The sequence below is a fragment of the Lepus europaeus genome, chromosome 6, assembly GCF_033115175.1.
Source record: "Lepus europaeus isolate LE1 chromosome 6, mLepTim1.pri, whole genome shotgun sequence".
Lineage (NCBI taxonomy): Eukaryota > Metazoa > Chordata > Mammalia > Lagomorpha > Leporidae > Lepus > Lepus europaeus.
In genome coordinates, this window is record NC_084832.1 from 13,910,608 (window position 1) to 13,921,005 (window position 10,398).

Consider the following 10,398-nt stretch of genomic DNA (forward strand, 5'->3'; position numbering starts at 1 on the left):
CATCTCTGCTTCTGATAGGGCTTCCTGCTAATGTACACCCTGGAAGGCAGCAGATGGTGGCTCGAGAATCTGGATCCCTGCTTCCCGTGTGGGAGACCCAGATAGGGTTCTGGGCTCCTGGCTTTGGCCTGGCCCAGCTGGGGAGGAAGCAACAGATAGAAGACATTCCTCAAAATAATAATAATAATAATAAATATCATGAAGGAGGCATTATCTGATCAAGTGAGAGACTAATGGTGAGGGGTGGAGAGCCACAGTGTTAGTGCTGTGGAGCGGGGACCTCCCTCTGGGAAGTTCCCTGATGACAGAGCAGCATGCCTGGATGAGGCAGCTAGCTGGGAGCTTCCCCTGCATCCATTTTCTCCCAACCTCCCTCCTCCTCCTCCTCCTCCTCCTCCTCTCCCCCCTCCCCCCTCCTTCCTCCCCCTCCCCCCTCCCCCCCCTCCTCCCCCTCTCTTGCTCCTTCTCCTCTGTCCCTGCCAGTGGAATTCAGCTTGTGTTCAAGTGTCTTTTCCTCCTGCATGAAGCGGGGTGGGTGAGCCCAGCCTTTGCTGAGCTGGGAGAGGGCCATGACTGGTTTCAGCTGCTCACCTCATCCCATGCCTCTGGCCAGCAAGGACTTTGGAATGTGCACTTGACCAGTGCATTCCAGGCTAAGGGGGTTGGGGGTTCTAGCCACACTTCTCTTCATTGCGGACCCCCACAGTCACTTTGCTAGCAGACTGTGGGGAGCCCCCTGCTGACTGCTGAGCCAAGAGATGCAGCGGACGAGCCGCGGATCCCAGAGTTGAGTCACCCTGGTCTCCAGACTCCTCTCCATACAAGACAATAGACTTCCTTGGACCTCAAGCTACTTTTGGTCTAGGTTTTCTGTTACTTGCATCTCAAAGCATCCAAACTAGTAAAATCGGGAGTGTCAAAAACAGGTTTCTCAAGGCCTGATTTCTGCCTTCCAGACTGCTCCACCTGTTTCTCTCTGGGAAGAGATCACCCAAACAGCTAGGAGTAACCCTTGGCGCCACATTTTTCCTCTTCCTGAACACCCGATGAATTCTGTCCGATACCGTTGCCTTTGTATTTTCAGAATCTCTTCTTTCTTGTTTCACTAATGCTGGACTTGTTTTAAGGTTTCCCATCACTTTCTTGAAATAATACATTGTTTCCTAGCTTGCCCCTACCTCCACACTGCCTCTTTCTGCTTCATTCTTTGGGCAGCTTGCACCATGTTCTTTCTAAGGTGCAAAGGTGACCATGCTGTGCCTCAATACTTTCTAAAAGCTGGCTTCCTGTTAACTTCAAGGAAAAGTGAAAAACCTCCAGTCAGGCTCTTGGCTTTGTCACCAATTCATCCTGGTGGCCCTGGCCCCACCCACACTCTTCCCGCTGCCATGGGAACTCTCGGGCAGCTCCGGGGCCCTGTGCTCTCTTCCACCCCCAGGTTCTTGTCTACCTGATCTTTCTGCTGGAGGCCTTCTTCCCACCACCCTGCACCTGGCTGCTTCTCCAGGACTCTGTTGAGCTGTTCTTTGTCCTAAGCAGAGACTCCAAAGTCTGCACTGGGCACTCCCCACGCAGGCCCCGAGGGCATCTGGACATCACACCATGACACAGAGCACTGTGTGCAGTTTTCTGTTTACTTGATCTTGAATAAATAGGTAGCCCAGTAAAAACCTTTGGCGAGATCCTGGGCGCTCAGCATAGACAATGAATGTGTGGCTTGGAGGCGAGCTGCTTTTCCTTTCAGTCCTACTGTGTGGGGCACACGCTGCCTGCCAGCTGGGGAACATACCTTGTTGTGGGGCATCACTAGCACAGTCACTGTTTTCACTCTATTGGTCACTCGGGAAGGTATAGTGCCATGCTCAAAGCCAGAGGAAACCCTCCTAAAATCAGTTCATTCCCCCTGGGCATGCTCCCTTCTTACTGCCCTCTCTCAAGACAAACAAGGAAACCAGGAGATGCAAACAACCTGGGTCACAGTGAAACAGAACCACCCACATTGGCACAGCCGCAAGTCGACCTCAGGATCCCATCAGAACCCCCTCCCCCGACGTTCTCCTTCCAATTACACTCACGTACGCTGGCCGCCCACTGTGTGCCACCCCCTGTGCTGCGTTTCGGGGACTCCCTCGTGGCAATACCATGTCGTCAGTGTCTGAACCAGAAGAAGGTACACAGCACCAGGAAGAGCCAGGCCGACTTAACAAGCACAGATGTTTCAGAATGGGGTGGGTATTTCCAGTGGATGACAGCCTGTGTACAGTTAGTTCTAAGATCAAAAAACAGGGTTATTCTGGGCGAACCAGGGGTCTGAGATGCCAGGAACCAGAGCTGGAAACCGAGCTGGTGCTGGAGCAAGAAGGACCTGACCTGCCCCATGCAGGGCTCAGAACTTACCCTGGGGCCAGTGGGTGTCTGCAGGTTTTATAATGGGAGGGGTAGCAACAGAGGAAGACGGGACCAGCTCGGAGCTCTGAAAAGTAACCTGAGGAGCAGAGCAAATGGGGGCAGCATCCACGTGGCATCTGATATTTGACGTGGGTTATTTCCAAGAGGGATTTGGTTGTGATAAGTGGCCCCAAAGACATCACGGTCATTCTGAAGGCAAAACACCTTTTGGTCTAGAGCATCTGTTGTTTTCAGACTAACTGTTCCCTCCATGTGCCTGTTAGAGTTCTAGAGATTTCTCCTCCTGTAAATTATCAGGTAAAAAAAAAAAATATGAGCAGTCTTCCAAAGTCCGTGGAAATATGTATTGTGGAAGATGTCTGCGTGGGTTTCAAAAAAAAAAAAAAGATGGCAGCATTTCACCAGCCACTTTGCCAGTCCCCTTACAGATGTGCTCTGTGCCTGAAGTTGAGATCAGGGGCCTGTGTTTTCCACTTGAAGCATTTTACATTATTCACATGTGTCCTCAGAAGACCTTGGATCCAGCCACCAAAATGCTCCTGCAGGAGAAATGTAATCCATCCGGATCAGAGCAGAAGGGTTCAAAGATCCACGCAGTGGACATGGAGGCTACTGGCTGTGCAGGGTTTACTCAGTGCCTGGACCAGGTGGCTCTGTTCTAAAATGAGTGGCTCGCAGCTCAGGGATCCCAATAGAAAGGCCCTCGGCAGGTGTGTGACGGCCTCGAGGAAGCTCCTCATGCCATACATGTCCTTCAAGTCCCAGCTCTCCTGAGGCCAGCTGCTTACTCCACACCTAACTGCTCAAGTCCTCTCAGCTGGAATAGAAGTTTGCCAAGTGCGAGAGACTTGGAGGTGATGATCCCGGAAGCCTAGGCCAAAATTGCCTGAAACTCATCACATTGTGTAATTGTCATGGGTGAATTTTGCCTCCGTGAGGTTGGGAGGGGGTGGGTGCAGACAATGTCTGGAATGAACACTCTCAACTGGCTGTCCTAGTGGTTGTCACCCTCGATACACTCAGTTGTAGGTTGGAGGGGTGTCTCCTCCCTCAAGCAGGTCTTTGACAGCGTCTGCGAAGCCATCTGTCATGGCACCTGGCCCAGGTGGACTTGCACACAACCATGGTTGTTGGTGCAGACATTAGAATGACATACGAAGGCATTTCAGAGAACTCATAGAAAATGCATATTATTAAAAAGAAACTATGCCTGGATTTTGAGAATTTTTGCATCAAAGTAAATGTATCTTTTACTTCCATCTTCCAGAAACTCCTTGAAGTCTCCTCAGATTTCCTCCCTAAGAAACTTCACATGCGCATCCTTAGTCAGATGCCCTCTTTCTGGTGATACCCACAAGGCAAGAGATGGCTTCTGGGAAGGAGCCAGAAGTCTCCTCACCACGAGACAGTGCAGCACAGAGGCTGGGGAGGTGCGTAAGGGCACCACGCACCATGCACTCCGCATAGGCATTGCTGTCTGTCTGTCCTTCCGACATACTGAGAACCGTATTTTTAAAAGCAGTTTTTTCCTCTCAAGAGAAGCCCCGACACTGCTATGTTGCAGGTGGCAGTGCACATTGGTACGAGTGTTCAGAACTACTGCACCCATGTAGGAAACCCAGATGGGATTCTCGGCTCCTGGCTTTAGCCTTGCCCAGTCCACACTATCACAGCCATTTAGGGAGTGAACCAACAGATGGAAGACTTCTCTCTCTCTCTCTCCTTCTCTTTTCTTTCTCTCTCTTTCTCTGTCATACTGCCTTTTAGATAAATAAAACAATATTAAAAACAAGCAATATTACCAGTTTCATTATTTGCCTACATGCATTTTCTCTTTCTCCTGACCATATAGCATACTTGTAAGAAGTATGAATTGGTACAAACACTTAGGAAGACTGTTTGGCATTTTATACTAAAATGCATCATACCCATGTCTCAAACCCAGAATTCTGCAGAGTATAGCCAAGAGAAATAGTTTATGCTTTATGTCAGACATGTACAAAAAATGTTCACAACACTTAAAGGCAAAAAGTAGAAACAACCCAACATGTGCACCTGCAGTAGGATGTACAAATAGATGGGTATAATCACACGATGGAACACTCCCACAATGACAACCTATTGTCAGGGCATCAGCCATATGCGTGAGTCACATAAACACGATGTTGAACGGAAGAAGCTAGCACTGGCTGTGTGTTTCATTTATGTAAAATCCAAAGCACAGGCAGGTCTATCTTTGGTGTTACCCTTTGGCTGAGGGTAGTGACTGGGAGAAGGAACAGTGGGTATTGCTGGGGCTCTGAGAATGTTCTGGATTTTATTTAGCTTGTGGCTGTGTGGATGTCCTCACTTGGTTGATAGTGTCTCGAGCCGTCAGCTGTGATTAATTTAGACTTGAGCGCCTCCAGTATAATTTTTCTAACACCTGGTTCAATACAACCTGATAATTCACCTTGTAAAGTAGATAGTTGTTTTCAGAGTATTCAAAAAGTTGTACAATTCTCACCACTCTCTAACACTCTCACTGCTCACTGTGCCCCCTGAGAGTCAGTCCCCATCCCTATCCCCAGCCCTGGAAGCCATCAGTCTACTACCTCTGTGGATTTGTCTGCTCTGAACATTTATAGAAGTGGATTCATCCTATACATGGTCTTTTGTTTGTATGGCATCATACACTCAGCACGATGTTCCTCAGGTCCACCCATGTCACAGCTCGTGTGTCAGTACTTCATTCCTTTGATGGTTGAATCATATTCCACTCTATGATAAATGTTCATTTATCAACTGATGGATGTTTGGGGTGCTCACTATTCTACTCTAGAGAATGTTGCGATGAACATTTCCATAGGACTTGTTGTTTTCAGTTGTTTTGTGATATACCCCGTAGTGAAATGGCTGGAAACAAGTGGCAGGAATGGGCCCCCTTGTCTTGTTCCTCATCTTAGGAGCAAAATGGCCTTTGTCAGCCTGAAGTTTTCTCTAGTTTCTTGAGTTTTTTTAAATATGAAAATTATTGCTTTTTTTTTTGACAGGCAGAGTGGACAGTGAGAGAGACAGAGAGAAAGGTCTTCCTTTTGCTGTTGGTTCACCCTCCAATGGCCACCGCGGCCAGCGCACCACAGTGATCTGAAGGCAGGAGCCAGGTGCTTCTCCTGGTCTCCCATGCGGGTGCAGGGCCCAAGGACTTGGGCCATCCTCCACTGCACTCCCAGGCCATAGCAGAGAGCTGGACTGGAAGAGGGGCAACCGGGACAGAATCCGGCGCCCCGACAGGGACTAGAACCCGGTGTGCTGGCGCTGCTAGGCAGAGAATTAGCCTGTTGAGCTGCAGTGCTGGCCAAATTATTGCATTTTGTCAAAGGCCTTTTCTGTGGCCAATGGAATTATAATGTGTTATGTCTTTTATTACTATGGTACTTTAAATTCATTTTCCTATATTAAACTTCTAGTCCAGAGATAAATCCCAGTCACAGCATAGAATCCTTTTAAATGTCACTAGACTCCCTGAGTAATTTGTTGAGTAAATTTCTGTATTCGTGTGGGATATTGGCCTGCAATTGCAGTTTTCTGTTTATGTGATATGTTTGTCTGGCTTTTGATATCGAGGAAATATGAACCTAATGGAATGACTTGAGAAGTGTTCCCTCCTCTTTTAATTAATTAATTTATTTATTGGCATTAATACTTCTTTAAATGTTTGGTAGAAATTTACCAATGAGGTTGTCTGGACCTGTGCTTTCCTTTTGAGAAATTTTTTGTTGTTAATTGAATTTTTGTATTTGTGATAGACTATTGAGACTTTCTATTTCTTCTGAGTCAATTTCAGTCTTTTGTGTCTTTTAGGAATTTTCCATTCCCATTTAAATCAGTCACAACTGATGGCACACAACTGCTCTTACTATTTCCTTACTATTCGTTTCATTCCTGAAAGGTTGGCTGTGATGCCCCTCTTCCGTTCTTCATGAGAGTGATTTGAGTTCCTCACCCATCCATTTGCGAGCCCTGTTGCCTTCTCCGATGTTGTCTTAGAGGTCCCTGAGACTTTGTTTATATTTCTTTCATCTCTTCCTTTCTGTGCCTCGAGCCGGAGACTTTCTATCAATCCATCCTCAAGTTTGCTGAGGTTCTCTGCCATCTCGGATCCACTGCTGGGCACATCCGGTGAAGTGTTTCATTCTGATTATCATTTGTTTTCAAGTATAGATTTCCCTTTAGTTCTTTGTTATACTTTCAGTTTCTTTGTGGTTTTATGCTCCTAATTGTTAAATCACTATCGAGGTATTTTCCTTTAGTTTCCTAAAGGTGGTTTCCGTTGATCCTTGAGCACAATTATAACAGTTACAAATTATTTTTCCACCAAATCCAGGCTCTGGGCTCATTTAGAGTGATTTCTGTCGACTCTGGTCTCCTAAGTTCAGAGTTACCTTTTTTTTTTTTTTTTTGCCTTTCTCAAACTTTTGTTGTTGTTGAAAATTAGACATTTTAGATATTACATTGTAGCCGTTCTGAAATTTTTTTTCCCCCTGAGTGTTTTTGTTGTTGGTTTTTAACTTGCCTGGACTTTAGTTAATACTAATACATCAATATTGTTTTATTAATTGTAACAAATGCACCAAACTAATGTCAGATGTTAAGAACAGACAAACTGAATATTGGATTAATGAGAATTTTCTATACTAGATTTTAAATTTTTCTCTGTCCAAATCATTCCCCCAAAATGAAAATTTTTTTAAAAAATAGTTTTAAAAAACACATTTGAAATTTTTAAAGGTTTATTTATTTATTTTGAAAGAGTTACAGACAGGGAGAGACAGAGATAAGAGAGAGGTCTTCCATCTGCTGGTTCACTCTTCTAATGGCTACAATAGTTAGGGCTGGGCCAGACCAAAGCCAGCAGCAGGGAGCCTCATTCAGGTCTCCCACTCCCAAACACTTGGACCATCTTCCACTGCCTTTCCTAAGGTATTAGCAAGGAGCTGGATTGGAAGTGGAGCAGCTGGGTCACGAACTGGTGCCCATATGGGATGCTGGCGTCGCCGACGGCAGCTTTATCCACTATACCACAACACTGGCCTCACACATTTGAAACTTTAAAGTCTGTTCCTAAACAATGGGCTAAGGGAGAAATTATCATGAGAACCTGAAAATATTTAGAACCAATAACAAGAAAAGTAATTCATATTAAAACTTGGGGGTCCGGCCTCAGACATTCGGCCTAGTGGCTTAGGTTGGGATGCCTAGATTTGAGTCCAACTATGCTTCTGAGTGCAGTTCCTGCCGGTGCACACCCTGGGAGGCAGCAGGTCATGGCTCAGGTAGTTAGACACCCGCCACCCGCCTCGGAGACCTAGATGGAGTTTCTGGCTCCTGGCTTCAGCGTGGCCCAGCACCAGCCATTGTGGGTACTTGGGGGATTGAACCAGAAGATGGAGTGCTCTCTCTGCCTCCCTTTTAAATAAATAAATAAATAAATAAATAAATAAATAAAATTGTTAGTTGTTTAAAAAAATTGTAGGATATAGCTAACGCACCATTTAGAGGCTAGTTTATGCCTTAAGCCTTTGCAAGTTGCAAATCAAAAACCTTAGTTTTCACCTCTGAGTCAACTCAAAGAAAATAAGATAATAGACGTTAGAAAATGAATGACTCTCCCGCTCCCTCTCCCCTTCCATTCACATCAAGATTCATTTTCAATTCTCTTTATATACAGAAGATCAATTTAGTATAAAGATTTCAACAGTTTGCACCCACATAGAAACACAAAGTGAAACATACTGTTTGAGTACTAGTTATAGCATTAAATCACAATGTACAGCACATTAAGGACAGAGATCCCACATGAAGAGCAAGTGCACAGTGGCTCCTGTTGTTGACCCAACAAATTGACACTCTAGGTTGTGGGTGGGAGGGAAGTTATGGGAGGGGGAAGCCATTGTAATCCATAAGCTGTACACTGGAAATTTATATTCATTAAATAAAAGTTTAAAAAAAAAGTAAAAAAAAAAAAAGATATGTATGAAACCATGATAATAGGAATAACTACTATTTGCACACTCTGGACAGGCTTCATGAAAAATTCCTTATTGAATTAGTTCATTGAATCCTTAAGACTCTCTGTGGTAGACATCATTGCTGCCCCATCAGTAATTTACACCAATGTGAAAAAGTAAAACTTGCCAGAGGTCATAGCATTTTGTTAGCTCTAGAATGAAGATTTCTAAACCCAGGCCTATCTAATGACTACCTTCTATCACTAACATAGAAAGATGTGGAGAGTAAGCAATAGTCTTTCTGGTTATTGACTCTTCATCTGCTTAGTCACCCATATATTTTATCTATAAGATAGCCACATATCAGATGTATTAAGTGTCTTAGAGATTATCTCTAGTAAGATTTCTAACATATTATCTTGCATAGCATAATGTATTTACTAGCTGCTATATGGGTTATAATATGCATAGAATAATTGTTGTCAAGTTACCCTCAAATATATTTTTATTTTTTCTCTCATCATTTAGCATTGTTGGAAAGAGTTAGTGAGACTGTCACTTCCAATAGGTTATCTGATGGTCACTTCACTTAAGATTTGATTCTGAAATGAAAATAAAGAACTAAAATTCATACAGGTCTTAAAATGTGCCAACCAATGGTTAAAATGCTTTTTTTTTTAATTTATAGACTTCAGTCTCTCAAAAGCAATATGATGTAGGAATTTTGATAATGCTCATTAAATACAAGATATTTTATTTATTTAAAAAAAAAAGAAAATGAATGACTGTCTTTAAAAGTAAAACAAACATGGAAAAATTTAACGATTTTATGATGTTTATTTTTTTTAAAAGATTTATTTATTTATTTATTTGAAAGAGTTACACAGAGAGAGGAGAGACAGAGAGAGAGAGTGTGTGAGAGAGGCCTTCCATCTGATGGTTCCCTCCCCAATTGGCCGCAATGGCCAGAGCTGTGCCAATCTGAAGCCAGGAGCCTCTTCCGGGTCTCCCACATGGGTGCAGGGGCCCAAGGACTTGGGCCATCTTCTACTGCTTTCCCAGGCCATAGCAGAGAGCTGGATTGGAAATACAGCAGCCAGGACTAGAACCGGCGCCCATATGGGATGCTGGCACTTCAGGCCAGGGCATTAACCCACTGTGCCACAGCACCGGCCCCTATAAAGTTTATTTTTAAAAAGGCAGCTGGGAACTCAACCTAGGTCTCTCACATGAGTGGCAGGAACCCAGCCACCGAGCTGTCACCTGCGGCATCCCAGGTGTGCATCAGCGGGGATCTAGACTCAGAAGTGGAGTCGGATTGAGCCCAGGTGCTCTGGTATAGGAAGCAGGGATCTAAGGAGCATCCTCACCGCTGTGCCAGACGTCTGCCCCAAACTTACTGTTTATCTCCACTTGCCCGTGCACTTTCCTGAGTACTGTATACAGCGCCATAGTCAGGCATATTTGTGCGCTCGTGAAGTATTAACCATGCAGGCCATCCCCGCCTATGCCCTTGTCTGTGCTGTGCAGTCAGAGACATCCCTGCCTGTCTGTGCCCAGTCTCCCTCGCCTGGTCCCTGCCTGGTTAGGGTCCAGAAGTCCCAGAGATTATCCGCTAAAACCCAGTGAGCCCTCCTTCCCCCGGTGTGAGGCGCGCGTCTTCCGTCCAGACCTCTGTCAGCTCAGTCGGGATATGTCGTGTCGGCGTGGGCAGGACGCCTTTGTCAGGGTGTACTTGCTAGTGCTTTTTGTTTTTCCTTAGTGACCATGGGGCTTGCAACAGCTGGCATCTTAGATCTGGTGAGATGCAGTTGGTAGAAGGAGAGCTGAGGAAGTTCAAGTCCTCTGAGAACTGTGGCTCACCTTAATTTAGATTCTACACTCGTGTTTCCAAATAGGCCAGAGTCATTCAACTATTAACACTGACTTTTTAAAGAGGAGTAGCTACGTAGCCCTTGTTATATGCCTCTCATGGAGCAGATATTGTCTCTTCTTCTCT